General features: G+C 35.8%; 1 protein-coding gene across 3 annotated transcripts in view; it reads left to right on the top strand.

Moving 5' to 3' along the window:
* LOC117113770 (transmembrane protein 196-like) overlaps positions 1 to 484 on the top strand; it is a 13,526-nt gene extending 13,042 nt beyond the window's left edge. For all 3 annotated transcript variants that reach the window (XM_033257203.1, XM_033257205.1, XM_033257204.1), the window contains exon 5: positions 1 to 484. This exon is cut by the window's left edge and continues 514 nt beyond it. The gene's annotated coding sequence lies outside the window, so the exon portion shown is untranslated.
* Positions 485 to 14,143: the final 13,659 nt, after the last annotated feature.

A 14,143-nucleotide genomic window follows, 5' to 3' on the forward strand; every position in this document is an offset into this window, starting at 1 on the left:
ATACATTTAAATATCGGTTTTCGTTATTACCTTGCATAATCGTGTCTATGTTTTCTAAACAAACCACTCTCCGAATGTAGCATTACAGATTTAGTGTAATCCTAATGCACACGGTTCTCCTAATAAGGAAATTAATTCCGATTCCGTTAAGTTGGGGACCCTTGGTGTCAATCGAAGTGCCTCTAGCACCGGAGGATGAGGGTTTGGATGGGGATTTCTTTGTGAAATGGCGGCTCTGGAAGCTTCGACATTATTGCACTTTAAAAACATATATCTGATCAATTATGAAGGCCTTCAAGTGATTGTTATAAACAGTATTAAACACATAGAAGACTACCTATTTGAAATAACACGATTAAAGATAGCTTATTAACACAATATACTGGTTGAAACATGTGTTTTTGTTTTAATATATTGTTGTAAATTGACCTTTATCAAGCATAGGACCGTAATGTGTACTTAAATAAAAGTTTGTAAACATTGAGAACGAGTGACTTCTGCAGTCTATTAGTAGTTGGCGATGGCGATCAACGTGTGGAACTGATTAACATGTGTGTGTGTGTGTATGTAAATGTAGGTATAATGCGTAACATTATGTATGTATATGTGGGTTGTGTGCAGTAGGCCTATGTATAGCTTCTTTTTTTTTTTTTATTGTTTAAGCTTTTCAAGCTTTGCACATTTTACTGTGGCAGCTCAATTCCTGAGCGATGGATCCAAAGTATCGAAGCGGGACCAACAAAAATGTATAGCTTTTTTTATTGTTTAAGCTTTTCAAGCTTTTACATATTTTAATGTGGCAGTAAAAAATTAAATAATTCAAATATATATATAAAAAAAACAAAATAACACACTTAACTGTCTCGATTGATAGAACTAGAGGTAAAAGGTCAAGAAATGGGCCCTGAACCGAGAGCTCATTTGCTTGTATTACCGCTACGACGCCACACATTCTGTACTTCATCTTTTATATTTTAGCAATACTATTTTTTTTTAAAGTGAACTATCATCTTTCTCAATGGCCTTAATATAACCGTTGCTCAAATCCATTAGTAATGGAGATCTTTCTGCATCAAGGCATTGAAAGGTAACCCGACTACTGAATCACCTGTTCGTAGTTTCATCCCCTTTAACTCTCGATGAAGTGTGAACAACGAGACTCGCACTCTCTGGAAAAAGTACAGATTAAATCTGTGACCAGAACATTTAGCTTAAGAATGAAGAATAAAGTACCAGAACAGAGAATACCAAACCACTTTTCAGGTATCTGTTAGCCAAAAATGACATGGAGCTATTCGAGGTGCGATGCTCAAAATTAATATCGTTGATGGTATGGCTGACTGTAATTCTTTAAACACATCTTTTTACTTGTGATAATTCTAAAGAATATACATATATACACATAATATATTTCTAGTTTTGCTTTAAGGATGCATTGTCAGACATTTACAAAAGGTAATAAGAGTGACATTGACACTTTCTCTAAACATTTGTAACAAATATTTAAATCATTTTGAAGTATATATATATATATATATATAAGATGTGTATAAGAGACAGTGATAATGATGTCGATGATGATGAGGATTTGGTGATGATGGTGGTGGTGGTGGCGATGATGATGATTATAGTGACGACACTGATACTTACGATAGTGATAACTATTATGATGCTTTTCATGATGATAATGATATTTATATTTTACTATAAACTTCATCCAAGGTATAACAAATTAATGCAATGATTATTCGCAGCTAACAAAGCTTGAAAAAAGCTGACAACAAGGTTTGATTTAAATATTCAAAATGAAACATGATCATCGGCCTAGTGCTCAACGGTTAATATAAGTCTGTAATTATAATACAGTATTTAATATAGGTTTTGTAGATTGTACTCTAAATTGTAAATTTACTATTATATCAAATTAGCTCTACAATGCAATAATTCAATTTTTAACACCTGATACATGTTTTATAATGGTCTTTCTAACTCTAGTTTTCTTACATTTTATTTTATACTATTACGAATTATAATTCCATCTTTCATTGATTATTTTTGTTTCTATCTTTATTATTTTGTTTAAATCTCATTCCAATGTTCTCATTTGAGTGAGTTTACTTTCATTTTATATCTTCTCGTTATTCCATTTAATTTGTTTTAATTTCATACATCACTGTTCTTAATAAATTTCTTACTTCATTTGTGTTATTATTATTTATCTAATCTCACTTCTTTCTTACGTGTTATTACGAAAGATAAAATATTACTACGGCAGTGTCAATATTTACATATTTGTAAAAACCCCCATAATTATCATTTACAACTAAAACTGAACCTCGTAACCTCATAGTATACAGTTACAGCATATACTTTAATTGGCGAGTGTACTTGGAGTTGGGTTCATATATATAACTGTCTCTTATACACATCTAGATGTGTATAAGAGACAGACCTCCCTGCTGAGACTATGATAATGATGATGATGTCGATGATCGAGATGATGACCATACCTCCCTGCTGAGACTATGATAATGATAATGATGTCGATGATGATGAGGATTTGGTGATGATGGTGGTGGTGGTGGCGATGATGATGATTATAGTGACGACACTGATACTTACGATAGTGATAACTATTATGATGCTTTTCATGATGATAATGATATTTATATTTTACTATAAACTTCATCCAAGGTATAACAAATTAATGCAATGATTATTCGCAGCTAACAAAGCTTGAAAAAAGCTGACAACAAGGTTTGATTTAAATATTCAAAATGAAACATGATCATCGGCCTAGTGCTCAACGGTTAATATAAGTCTGTAATTATAATACAGTATTTAATATAGGTTTTGTAGATTGTACTCTAAATTGTAAATTTACTATTATATCAAATTAGCTCTACAATGCAATAATTCAATTTTTAACACCTGATACATGTTTTATAATGGTCTTTCTAACTCTAGTTTTCTTACATTTTATTTTATACTATTACGAATTATAATTCCATCTTTCATTGATTATTTTTGTTTCTATCTTTATTATTTTGTTTAAATCTCATTCCAATGTTCTCATTTGAGTGAGTTTACTTTCATTTTATATCTTCTCGTTATTCCATTTAATTTGTTTTAATTTCATACATCACTGTTCTTAATAAATTTCTTACTTCATTTGTGTTATTATTATTTATCTAATCTCACTTCTTTCTTACGTGTTATTACGAAAGATAAAATATTACTACGGCAGTGTCAATATTTACATATTTGTAAAAACCCCCATAATTATCATTTACAACTAAAACTGAACCTCGTAACCTCATAGTATACAGTTACAGCATATACTTTAATTGGCGAGTGTACTTGGAGTTGGGTTCATATATATAACTGTCTCTTATACACATCTAGATGTGTATAAGAGACAGACCTCCCTGCTGAGACTATGATAATGATGATGATGTCGATGATCGAGATGATGACCATACCTCCCTGCTGAGACTATGATAATGATAATGATGTCGATGATGATGAGGATTTGGTGATGATGGTGGTGGTGGTGGCGATGATGATGATTATAGTGACGACACTGATACTTACGATAGTGATAACTATTATGATGCTTTTCATGATGATAATGATATTTATATTTTACTATAAACTTCATCCAAGGTATAACAAATTAATGCAATGATTATTCGCAGCTAACAAAGCTTGAAAAAAGCTGACAACAAGGTTTGATTTAAATATTCAAAATGAAACATGATCATCGGCCTAGTGCTCAACGGTTAATATAAGTCTGTAATTATAATACAGTATTTAATATAGGTTTTGTAGATTGTACTCTAAATTGTAAATTTACTATTATATCAAATTAGCTCTACAATGCAATAATTCAATTTTTAACACCTGATACATGTTTTATAATGGTCTTTCTAACTCTAGTTTTCTTACATTTTATTTTATACTATTACGAATTATAATTCCATCTTTCATTGATTATTTTTGTTTCTATCTTTATTATTTTGTTTAAATCTCATTCCAATGTTCTCATTTGAGTGAGTTTACTTTCATTTTATATCTTCTCGTTATTCCATTTAATTTGTTTTAATTTCATACATCACTGTTCTTAATAAATTTCTTACTTCATTTGTGTTATTATTATTTATCTAATCTCACTTCTTTCTTACGTGTTATTACGAAAGATAAAATATTACTACGGCAGTGTCAATATTTACATATTTGTAAAAACCCCCATAATTATCATTTACAACTAAAACTGAACCTCGTAACCTCATAGTATACAGTTACAGCATATACTTTAATTGGCGAGTGTACTTGGAGTTGGGTTCATATATATAACTGTCTCTTATACACATCTAGATGTGTATAAGAGACAGACCTCCCTGCTGAGACTATGATAATGATGATGATGTCGATGATCGAGATGATGACCATACCTCCCTGCTGAGACTATGATAATGATAATGATGTCGATGATGATGAGGATTTGGTGATGATGGTGGTGGTGGTGGCGATGATGATGATTATAGTGACGACACTGATACTTACGATAGTGATAACTATTATGATGCTTTTCATGATGATAATGATATTTATATTTTACTATAAACTTCATCCAAGGTATAACAAATTAATGCAATGATTATTCGCAGCTAACAAAGCTTGAAAAAAGCTGACAACAAGGTTTGATTTAAATATTCAAAATGAAACATGATCATCGGCCTAGTGCTTAAGGAGTTTTACACAAAAGGCAACTCCTTGTGAACATCTGGTATCCAAGATACAAGAACCCTTTTGTCAACACCAGCCACATGTGATAAATGCCTTGTAACATGTGTGAATGGTCAGTATCGCCATATTCATTTTAACAAAAGATTCCAATCAAGTAAACAGAAACATGTGTAAATGAATAATTTGAGATCACAAGGAAGTATGTATAGGGGTTGGCATATGCATTGAAACATGTCAAAGGTCAGAACAGCATTTCCGGTAATTTTATGCAAATAGAAACACGAATGTTCCTAACTAACTCTCTACACCAGTGGTTGTGGAGATATGAAGATTCTATAACTATGACCTTCAAACATGTCAAAGGTCAGAAACAGCATTTCTGGTCGTATTGTAGCAAAAAAGGTGTATTAGAGCAAATAGAAACATGAATGTTGTGAACAAATAGGCACCAAAATTAACTTTCTACCACCAGTGGTTGCGGAGATATGACGATATGACAAAACCTGAACGTGACAACTTGGAGGTCCATATTGATCCTAGTTTATGACAGGCACTCCAAGCTAGTGCTTTCCTGACTGCCATATCCTTTTCTGAATTTTCGATCCACCCCAAGATATTTAACATTTTCAACTTCCATTATTTGTGCCCCATTTTTTGCCCTGATTTGATTGATAGGTAGCAGTTGATTGAAGCTCATGAATTCAGTTTTCTTAGTGTTCAGGTGAAGCCCAATTTTGTTTGCATCAGATTCCTTAGAAGTTCTTGAGCAAGTACATTAGATCACCAGATGATTTTTTTTTGTATTATTTCTGTTACAAAAGAACTATCATTTTTTTTTCAATAATATTTATTTTGTTGACCAAATATTCATTTTGTCGACTCTTCTCTCGACAAATAAACTAAATGACTATTCAGTAACAGAACATTTTGTTCTGTCAATAAAAACAATTTGTCGAAATATAGCTCTTCTGACGACAAAATAAACCATGTTGAACGGCGCATGACACAGCGTTATAATGGCAAAGTACGAATAGATACAATTAAGAAAAATAAATATTTTCAAATGGACTTATTTATTTTGTAGCAATATTTAACATCCGACCAAGGACGAATCATCAGATCAATTGGTCTTCTGTCGTTCAGATGGAGAAACAAAAATAGTAGTCTCAAAATAAGAAAAAATTATATTTATATTTTGACACCTATTTAGCAATCAAAACCTATTTTTTCCTCCCAATACCTAGAATGGACATTGGTATAGGCCTAGTGCGTGTGTTACTGTATTTCCTGGATGAACAATAATATTCACAAACAGTGAGATCGGATCAAATGGACATATTATGGTTTTTCATCATCATTATTATTTGAAAATGTCGTCCTACATCGGGTTTTAGTCTTTAGTCTTGATACTCAGCTAAACTGGGATGATTTGGTGACGACGCTATCATTTTCAGCCGGCGCGAAATAAATTAAATTTTTCTGTTGTGTTTTTCTTTCAGATTCTGCAATCATATTCGTGAGGGTTGGGGTGTGGGGAGGGGGAGCAATGAGGCGCCAATTGATCCGGTTAAGAATCCAGGATGATAAGCCTCTACGATATTCGAAATTATCGAAGCTTGAAGATAGGTCTACATGTGTGATCGATTTTGAAAGTATGTAATAACAGAGACGTCAATTATGAAAAAAAACTATTAAACACATCCCCCTCCCACTTAAAATGCCTTGCTGTCAATTATTATAAAAACTATTAAAGAAATCCCTCCCTATTTGAAATATAAAGATTAAACATCTTATCGAGGATCCATCGAAACTTCCATAAAAAAAAAAACAAAGGGCATACCTACCCCTTATGCTCAAACAAGATACAAAATTTAAGATTCCGGATACACTGACGTGCAAACCACTTCACCGATCGACCAGAGTGCCACCGGTCACTACTTATCACCCTTGGTTACCACCACTATAATATAACGAAATAGTTAAGAACTGTGACGTCTCAAACCATACATTCCAGTGTGTCAAAGCCCAGTTTGCTAACAACAGCATACAATTCACGATGAAGCACTCTTTTAAGATGCCTACATCTTTACTAAGTGGTGGCGCCAACGGAAAGTCACGGCTGACTGGCCAGAAATTCTAACATAATAAATAGCGGCTTATTAGTTTAATGATGTTTTTTATCTTATTCTGAAAATTAAACTTGATTAACAATTCGGCTATCAATTTATGAATAACGACTTTGTCCTTGTCGTTGAATGTACTGAATGGAACCTAATTTCCCGACAGAATCCAGGCTTGGATCCAGACCTCAGTGTTTGCAATGAGGAAGGTCAGGATGAGAGATAAAATACTTTTTATAAATGGACTACAGTACCTGGTGGCCTGGCGAATTCCACCTCTTTCTGTCAGAAATGCCACCTACCTCAACCAAAGACAAAAATATAGACAAAATCAATGCAAATACATTGTAAAAAGAATTATTAAAAAGGGCAATGCAATTAAATCGACTACGCGATGTACTGTGATAAGGTACATTTTTGATGTTTTTAAATTTTGTTTTAATTTTTTGTTATTTTTATTATTTATTTTGGCACACAATACATGTGCCAAGGATTGTCAATAGCGAATTTCAAAATCACAATAAAAGATTATTATTTGAATTATTACTTTTTAATTAATTATTATTTCATTATTTTAACAAATGCCATAAAAAACAGATCATTATTGGAGTGGGCAGCCTAACTGTAAACCTAGAGCTTATAACGTACGAACACACACACACTGTGATACATCTTAAAAGAAAGTAAAAAATGTCATGTCTCGATCGACGACGTGTCTTTCAAATGCGAGTTGTACTGACCGACACCCGTACTCTGGAGCCAGGACCAGAACAGGAGTGATTGCATTTCCAGATCGGGATCCGAGCGACGATGGTACATGCTGGACTGTATTGACATCAGCGTCTCGGAGCAGCTCCAGTGATAACGCAGCGAGTCGCACGTTCAGATCTCTGCACATGCACGTGAAAAGACGTAACAATCACGGGGTGTGCCAAAAGTCCGTAGTCGTTGGCGAAACGAAGGTTGTCTTTATCGACGATCGAGGCCGACATCTTTCGGCCGTCGGTTTAACTTCGACAGGTCTCAAGAAGATCGAATGCGTGACATTTTTCTCTCTTAGCGATACGGATTCACACCGGTTAGTTATAGCACATCAGTCTCCTCGACGAACCGTCCAAAGTCAGCCGGCCATTCCCGTAATCGTCCGAGCGACAGGTTGGAACGTCGGCTACGATTCGTTTCCATGTCGACTACTCGTTCGCGCAGGAGATGTGGAGTGAATTCACCGTACCATTTTCCAGTTCGATTTGCCGTTCAGTTCGACGGCATTGTTTGCAGAGTCACGTGGATCATCGGTGGTGGAGGCGTAAAGACTTCTTTAGCGCCGAATAGTTCCAAGATAAGCCATTGAAATTTCGCGACCAACGCTTCGGATTTATTCTTCGTCCCGGACATTCATCGCGAACGATGTAACCTGCTTGGTCGACGCAAATGCATTCCGTAACCTATGCCTCGTTTAAGGATTCTCTTTCCAAGCGCGGTAAAGGGAGCGTTCGCGATGGTGAAGTCGTCCGAAAATTGCATACGAAATCTGACGAAGAAATTACGTTCGTCCAACATCGCACGAGAAGACCTTACAAATAATGAAGAAGTGCTGATCATGGCCTACATCAGCAAAAAGGATGTTCGCCGAAAGTTACTGCTACGTGCCTTCTTCGATCACGGCGTGGCCAGGACGATAGAGATGACAAACAAGAGATGCGATCTGCACACGCTGCGCTATCGGTAGAGGTTGGTGCCTTGCGTGAAAACCCTGTGCTCTCATCTGCACACGGCCATGGACTTCCTCGCGAAGTCAGGCATCGTGCACAACGAAATCACCACGAAGATCGTCACCTACAATCAACGGACGACAGGTGCAGATTGATAGACTTCGGATCGGCCGAACTTTTCTACAAAAAGAGACGCTCTTTCGGTATAGAGACGGCGGACTCGAAACGGTATTTCGCGTGCGTGTGCAGCAAGTACTTCGATAGTCTTCAGAGATATCAGTCACGTGATGACGAATCGCAAGTTGAAAATGCTTTCAGACAAATCGGAAATTTGGCCCTCACCGCGATGCTATGAACAACGGACTCGGTTTCTTCGATCAGGGACACTGAGTTGTCCCACGCCGTAATCCGTACTTTGCGTGTGCCGGCACTTGTTGCGGTTACGCGGCGGTGCGACGAACAAGGAATTCGCATTCTGGTACACGTACATCAACGACGACAGAAGCCTGTGCGAGGCTCTTCAATCCTGACCGACAAATAACGTTGCCCTGCTCGACATATTCAAGGACGTTCTTGGGTGCGTTTCGTGGAGAATCTCACCCTGTGTCCAGAGAACCGAAAACCGTTCAATTGCGAACGACCTTGGGTCGGAGTGGAAATCGTCGCCATAGTACGCGAGGTAGACAGCGTCGTCCGTCTGGTTTACAAGGGTCCTGGGCGACGTCAAGTTCGGTCAGGTGAGCGATAACGGCGGATCTATCCATGGCGTTCGTGACGTCGGTGCTTTGACGCCCCCTCGGCCACATCGTAATCGGACGGCAAATGGTTGTACGTTCGAGTTGACGACAAGGCCCGTTTGATACTTTCACTCGAAACGTCTCCAATCACGAAGAGACTCCAAAAGGAAAAAGAGATCGAGAGTATATTTGACGAGATGATAGAAACCCCACCAATACGGATTCCGTGCAAAAACACTTCACCTCGCATGCCATTCTTAAACTCGTTAAAGCTACCCTTACTTCTTTTGAATCAAATATATTTCTTGCCAGTGTTTTTGTGGACCTATCAAAAACTTTTGATGTAATGAATCATGATATTTTGATACAAAATATTTATCATTACGGTATAAGAGCACTTGCTTGAAATTGTTGAGTTACCTAGAATTCAGAAAACAATAATTGTCAGCATAAATGATATAAAATAATGACTATCTGAAATTAAATGTGGGGTCCCCCAGAGGACGATCTTAGGCCCTTTGCTATTTCTACTGTATGTAAACGATATATGCAATGTTAGCGATGTAGTTAAGATAATCTCTTACGCAGATGATACCACTGTTTATTATTCAACTACAAATATTACTAATTTAACCCATACATTGAACTTTGAACTTTCAAAATTCAATTAATGGTTGAAAGCAAATAGACTTGTAAATAACAACTTGTAAACATAACGGTAAATTAACTTGCTTAACGGTAGAGTCGGCTCAGATTACAAGGACACGATAACGTAACGTAGGCATCAGCCAGCGTTGTTGTGCTGTACCACCATTATCATCTTCTGGCTGGCAACAACGTACTCCAACAATGCTAACAACAGCAGCATAGTAGTCTCATATTAGTCTGGTTTTCAGAAATTATGTGTAATATTATGTATGAAAACCCAGCAAACGTCCGTTTTACGAATAGTCGTATTACAAATAACCTTTACTCTTTGCATCATCGGCCAAGTAGTAACGTCAAAAAGTCCGATTGCGTACGTTTTCCAAATTGATAATGTATATTATTCTTAATAATAAAATCAGATTTGTTGTATTTATTTATTTATTGACATTTCAATCTTTTCTATTTCCACTATAATAGTCACTATTAATTCAGTTTCAACAAATTACCACCAACACCAGTTGTTAAAATGAGCGCACATGTTTACGATGACGAAATAAAAAAGTGTGTTGAAGTCAGCAACTTATTTGACACCGCGAAGCTAGATTTTCGCGAAGTGCATGTAAACAACACAATTGAGCGATCTAAAAACTACAAAACAGGACAGAAAGGTCCATAAAGTATACAGACGTTTTAACGAGAATTAAAACAATATTTTGTTAAATGGAAAAATGCTAACGATTAAAATAATTCGTTTTGATCGAAGGTAAACTTAGCTAGGGCCAGTCTACTACTACTTTAGATTGCGATAGAACACGCTGCTGCACTCTCGGTTGGTTCGTACTGGTCGGCTAGGCTAGGTAGTGGAAACTGACACCTGATCTACATACAGTAGTTTACGAATTTGGCAGTTTTTTTTAACGAATACACCTTGTTACTAGAAGTTCGTAAAATACAGTAGACGTTTTATTAAACAAGCCTTTCCAACGTGTGGCGTCGACGGCCCGAAACTGGCTGGCTGTTTATCTAACTCTAACTTGGCATCGAACGCAATTAGGGGATTATCGTATCGTGTTTCAAGACGGGTATACAGCATCTAGATAAAGTTCGACGTGAACCAGGTTATAGACGCAAGTTCTTGTTACGATATACTACTTAAACCTATAGGCTTTCTTTTATCCATCTGAACAATAAAGACTTTTAATCACTTGGTAATTAGCATACTTTTGTTCTGATAAACTCTCACAATCGTACTTCATTATTCCTCCACTCAGAGCCTAGCACCTGATGATTGAGGCACCCCTCATGAAACAGCCTGTAGTGCAATAAAATGTTGAGTTTTTAACCCAGTTTTACATGTTTTATTTCTATATATATAAATATAATTTATATTATATTTATTCAACAGTGTTAACGGCTAACTTCCTTCAATATCATATATAATATACGACAGTATTTCTAGCCGTATTTCCAGATTTATCTGGCCGAACGCCCTCTTGAGGCCTAGCATTGTGTAATACAATGTTCCCGACGGGTATTTGGACCTGTTCAACAATGAAGCCTTCGTGGTCTAGTGGTTATGACGCTCGCCTTGTCAGCGAGAAGTCGCATGTTCGAATCCCGTCGGAGGCATTTTATTACACAATGATTTTTCATAGGACTTTATTCGTTGAAAAGCTACAGTGTAGCCTACGATGTTCCATCATGTCCTTACTTAAACATGTATATGTACCTTTGACGATTTATATTATATTTATTCAACAGCGCCAGTGGGGAAAAGAAACAACCACAGTACAAAGACTACAATCGGACACACTAGCAGTAGTGTACAGTAAAGCTTTATTACAGCCAACCAAACAACGGTCCGATCAATCCAAGATGGAGTACGAGAGACCGCCCATAGAGGGCACCTAATCAAATCACAGTGTGTTAACACTGGCGCAGTGTTAACGGCTAACTACCTTCAAAATCATAAAAATCCACTGAACTCTTAGTCGGAGGTGCACTTCAGGTCGCTTTTGTATCATGCATTCAATTAGACCTACTTGATTGATTCATTATATTTCTTGTAAATAAAACTGTCTACTGACAAAATTAGACGAAATTAAACCTTTTGACATATATGGGTCAATAATCAGTATCGGCATATTTGTTTTTTTAAATTGTCCAATCCAATAAACAAAAAACATGTGTAAATGAATAATTTGAGATCACTATCAAGTCTCTACATACATCCAGTATGTGTAGGGATATGCATATGCATTGAAACATGTCAAAGGTCAGAACAGCATTTCAGTGGTTGCGGAGATATAATGACCATATTGCTACGACCTTGAAACATGCCAAAGGTTAGAAACAGCATTTCTGGTCATTGTTTAGCAAAATGTTCTATTAGAGCAAATAGAAACACGAATGTTCTAACCAAAAAGGCACCAAAATTAACTTTCTACCACTAGTGGTTGCGGAGATATGACGACCCTATAGCTATGACATTTGATCCTGACCTTTTGACCTTTCGCCACATTTTGAAAATGTGTTACCAAGCCATAAATTATTTTTAGACAACCCTAAACCAATTTCTGAAGTCAAATTCTCTGGACCTCAAAGTGCATACAATACCTGGTCTGGCTACTAGGGTATCTTGATTATCATAACAATAATCTTCGCATACAATGAGTTGTATTTGTGATAAATACTCATCAACCGATTCTTTTTAAATATTTTCATTTGCGTAAAGTGTTGAAAAGAATTTTTGCCTATTCTTCTAAGACTTCGATACAATTTGAAGTACATGTCCCATCCTTTTTTTAGATTTTTAATATGTTTTTTATTGCCATTATTATTTTTTTCTAAATCTAGGAAATATTTAGTATTCTCTTCTCCTTCTTCAACCCATTTAGTTCTTGATCTAATCTCTGCACCTCTAGATTGAGCAATGTAAATTTGTTCAAGTTCTATTCTTTTTCACTTCAAGTTCCTATTCCAGCTGTTGGTCTTCTTTTTTTTTTTTTGATAATTAAATTATTTATTTCATTTTTTTTGTGTTATTTTTTTCTTACGTCTATTTATTTATTTTTCATGATACCAAATCGTATTGAAAATTCTTTTATTCTAACTTTAATCATTTCCCATTTGTTGTCTCTTGGATTTAGTAACTCCAGATTAGGATCGCTAATTATATTATGAATAATATTTGTAATATAATCTTCATCTTCTAAAAGAAAATTGTTCAAATTCCAGAGATCTGGACCTCGTTTATCGTTAGATATTTTAAGTTTTAGGGATACGGCTTGATGGTCTGTTAATATTGAAGGACGAATGTCACATGAGATAACATCTTCCCTGACACAACTCGAAATAAAACAAAATAGTATAACCTTCGATATGTTTGAGTAGATTTTTTACGCTAAGTGTATTGATTTTTTTAGGGCAATTAGTTCTCCATATATCAATGAACTTTAAATTTCTAATTAGATTTTTTAATGTGTATACTCAATTGTCTTTTCTATTTACACTGCGTTTTTGATCTACATCTTTATTTAAATGCAATTCATATCCCCTCCCAAAGATTATTTTATCGTTTTCATTTTCAATAAGTTCCAAAATTGATTTGTGTAATGATCTTATAAAAGTACTTCGCTCCTTTACCTTATTTGGGGCATAAGCGTTAATCAAAACAAATGCAATATCATCAATTTCGATTCTAGGTCTAGGCCTAGTTAGTCTTATTTTAGCCGTAGGGATTAGGCCTTATTCACAGAAAGAAATGAAAACAATTCAATGGCCTAGGCCCTACTATAGTACACTGTACTTAGCAGGGGAAGCGGGTGGGGGTGGGGCAGAGCCCCCGTCGGGGAGATCTGGCTTCTCTTCCACCCCCTGTCGTGGAGAAAAACCTCAATTCGTCGGGGAGAAAAAATATTTAATGTATTTTCTACATATTAGTAGACACCAAAATCGACTAAGTAAGCCTTTCAAACCAATTCTTTTTCGGGGGTTAGTTTCGACGGATATTGAGGGACGTCCGACCTTCACTTTTTTCGTCGGGGACCTCGGGGCCTTATAAATTAAAATTACAACTTTTACAACATGACTGCTGAAGTTCAGATTTTTTTTTAGTGTTCACTGATTTGAAACAATATTGCCGGCTATAATCCAGAAAAAGAGAAAGGAACCGAAT

This window comes from Anneissia japonica, unplaced genomic scaffold (assembly GCF_011630105.1).
Source record: "Anneissia japonica isolate Jap-2015-1 unplaced genomic scaffold, ASM1163010v1 scaffold287874_len187830_cov192, whole genome shotgun sequence".
NCBI lineage: Eukaryota > Metazoa > Echinodermata > Crinoidea > Comatulida > Comatulidae > Anneissia > Anneissia japonica.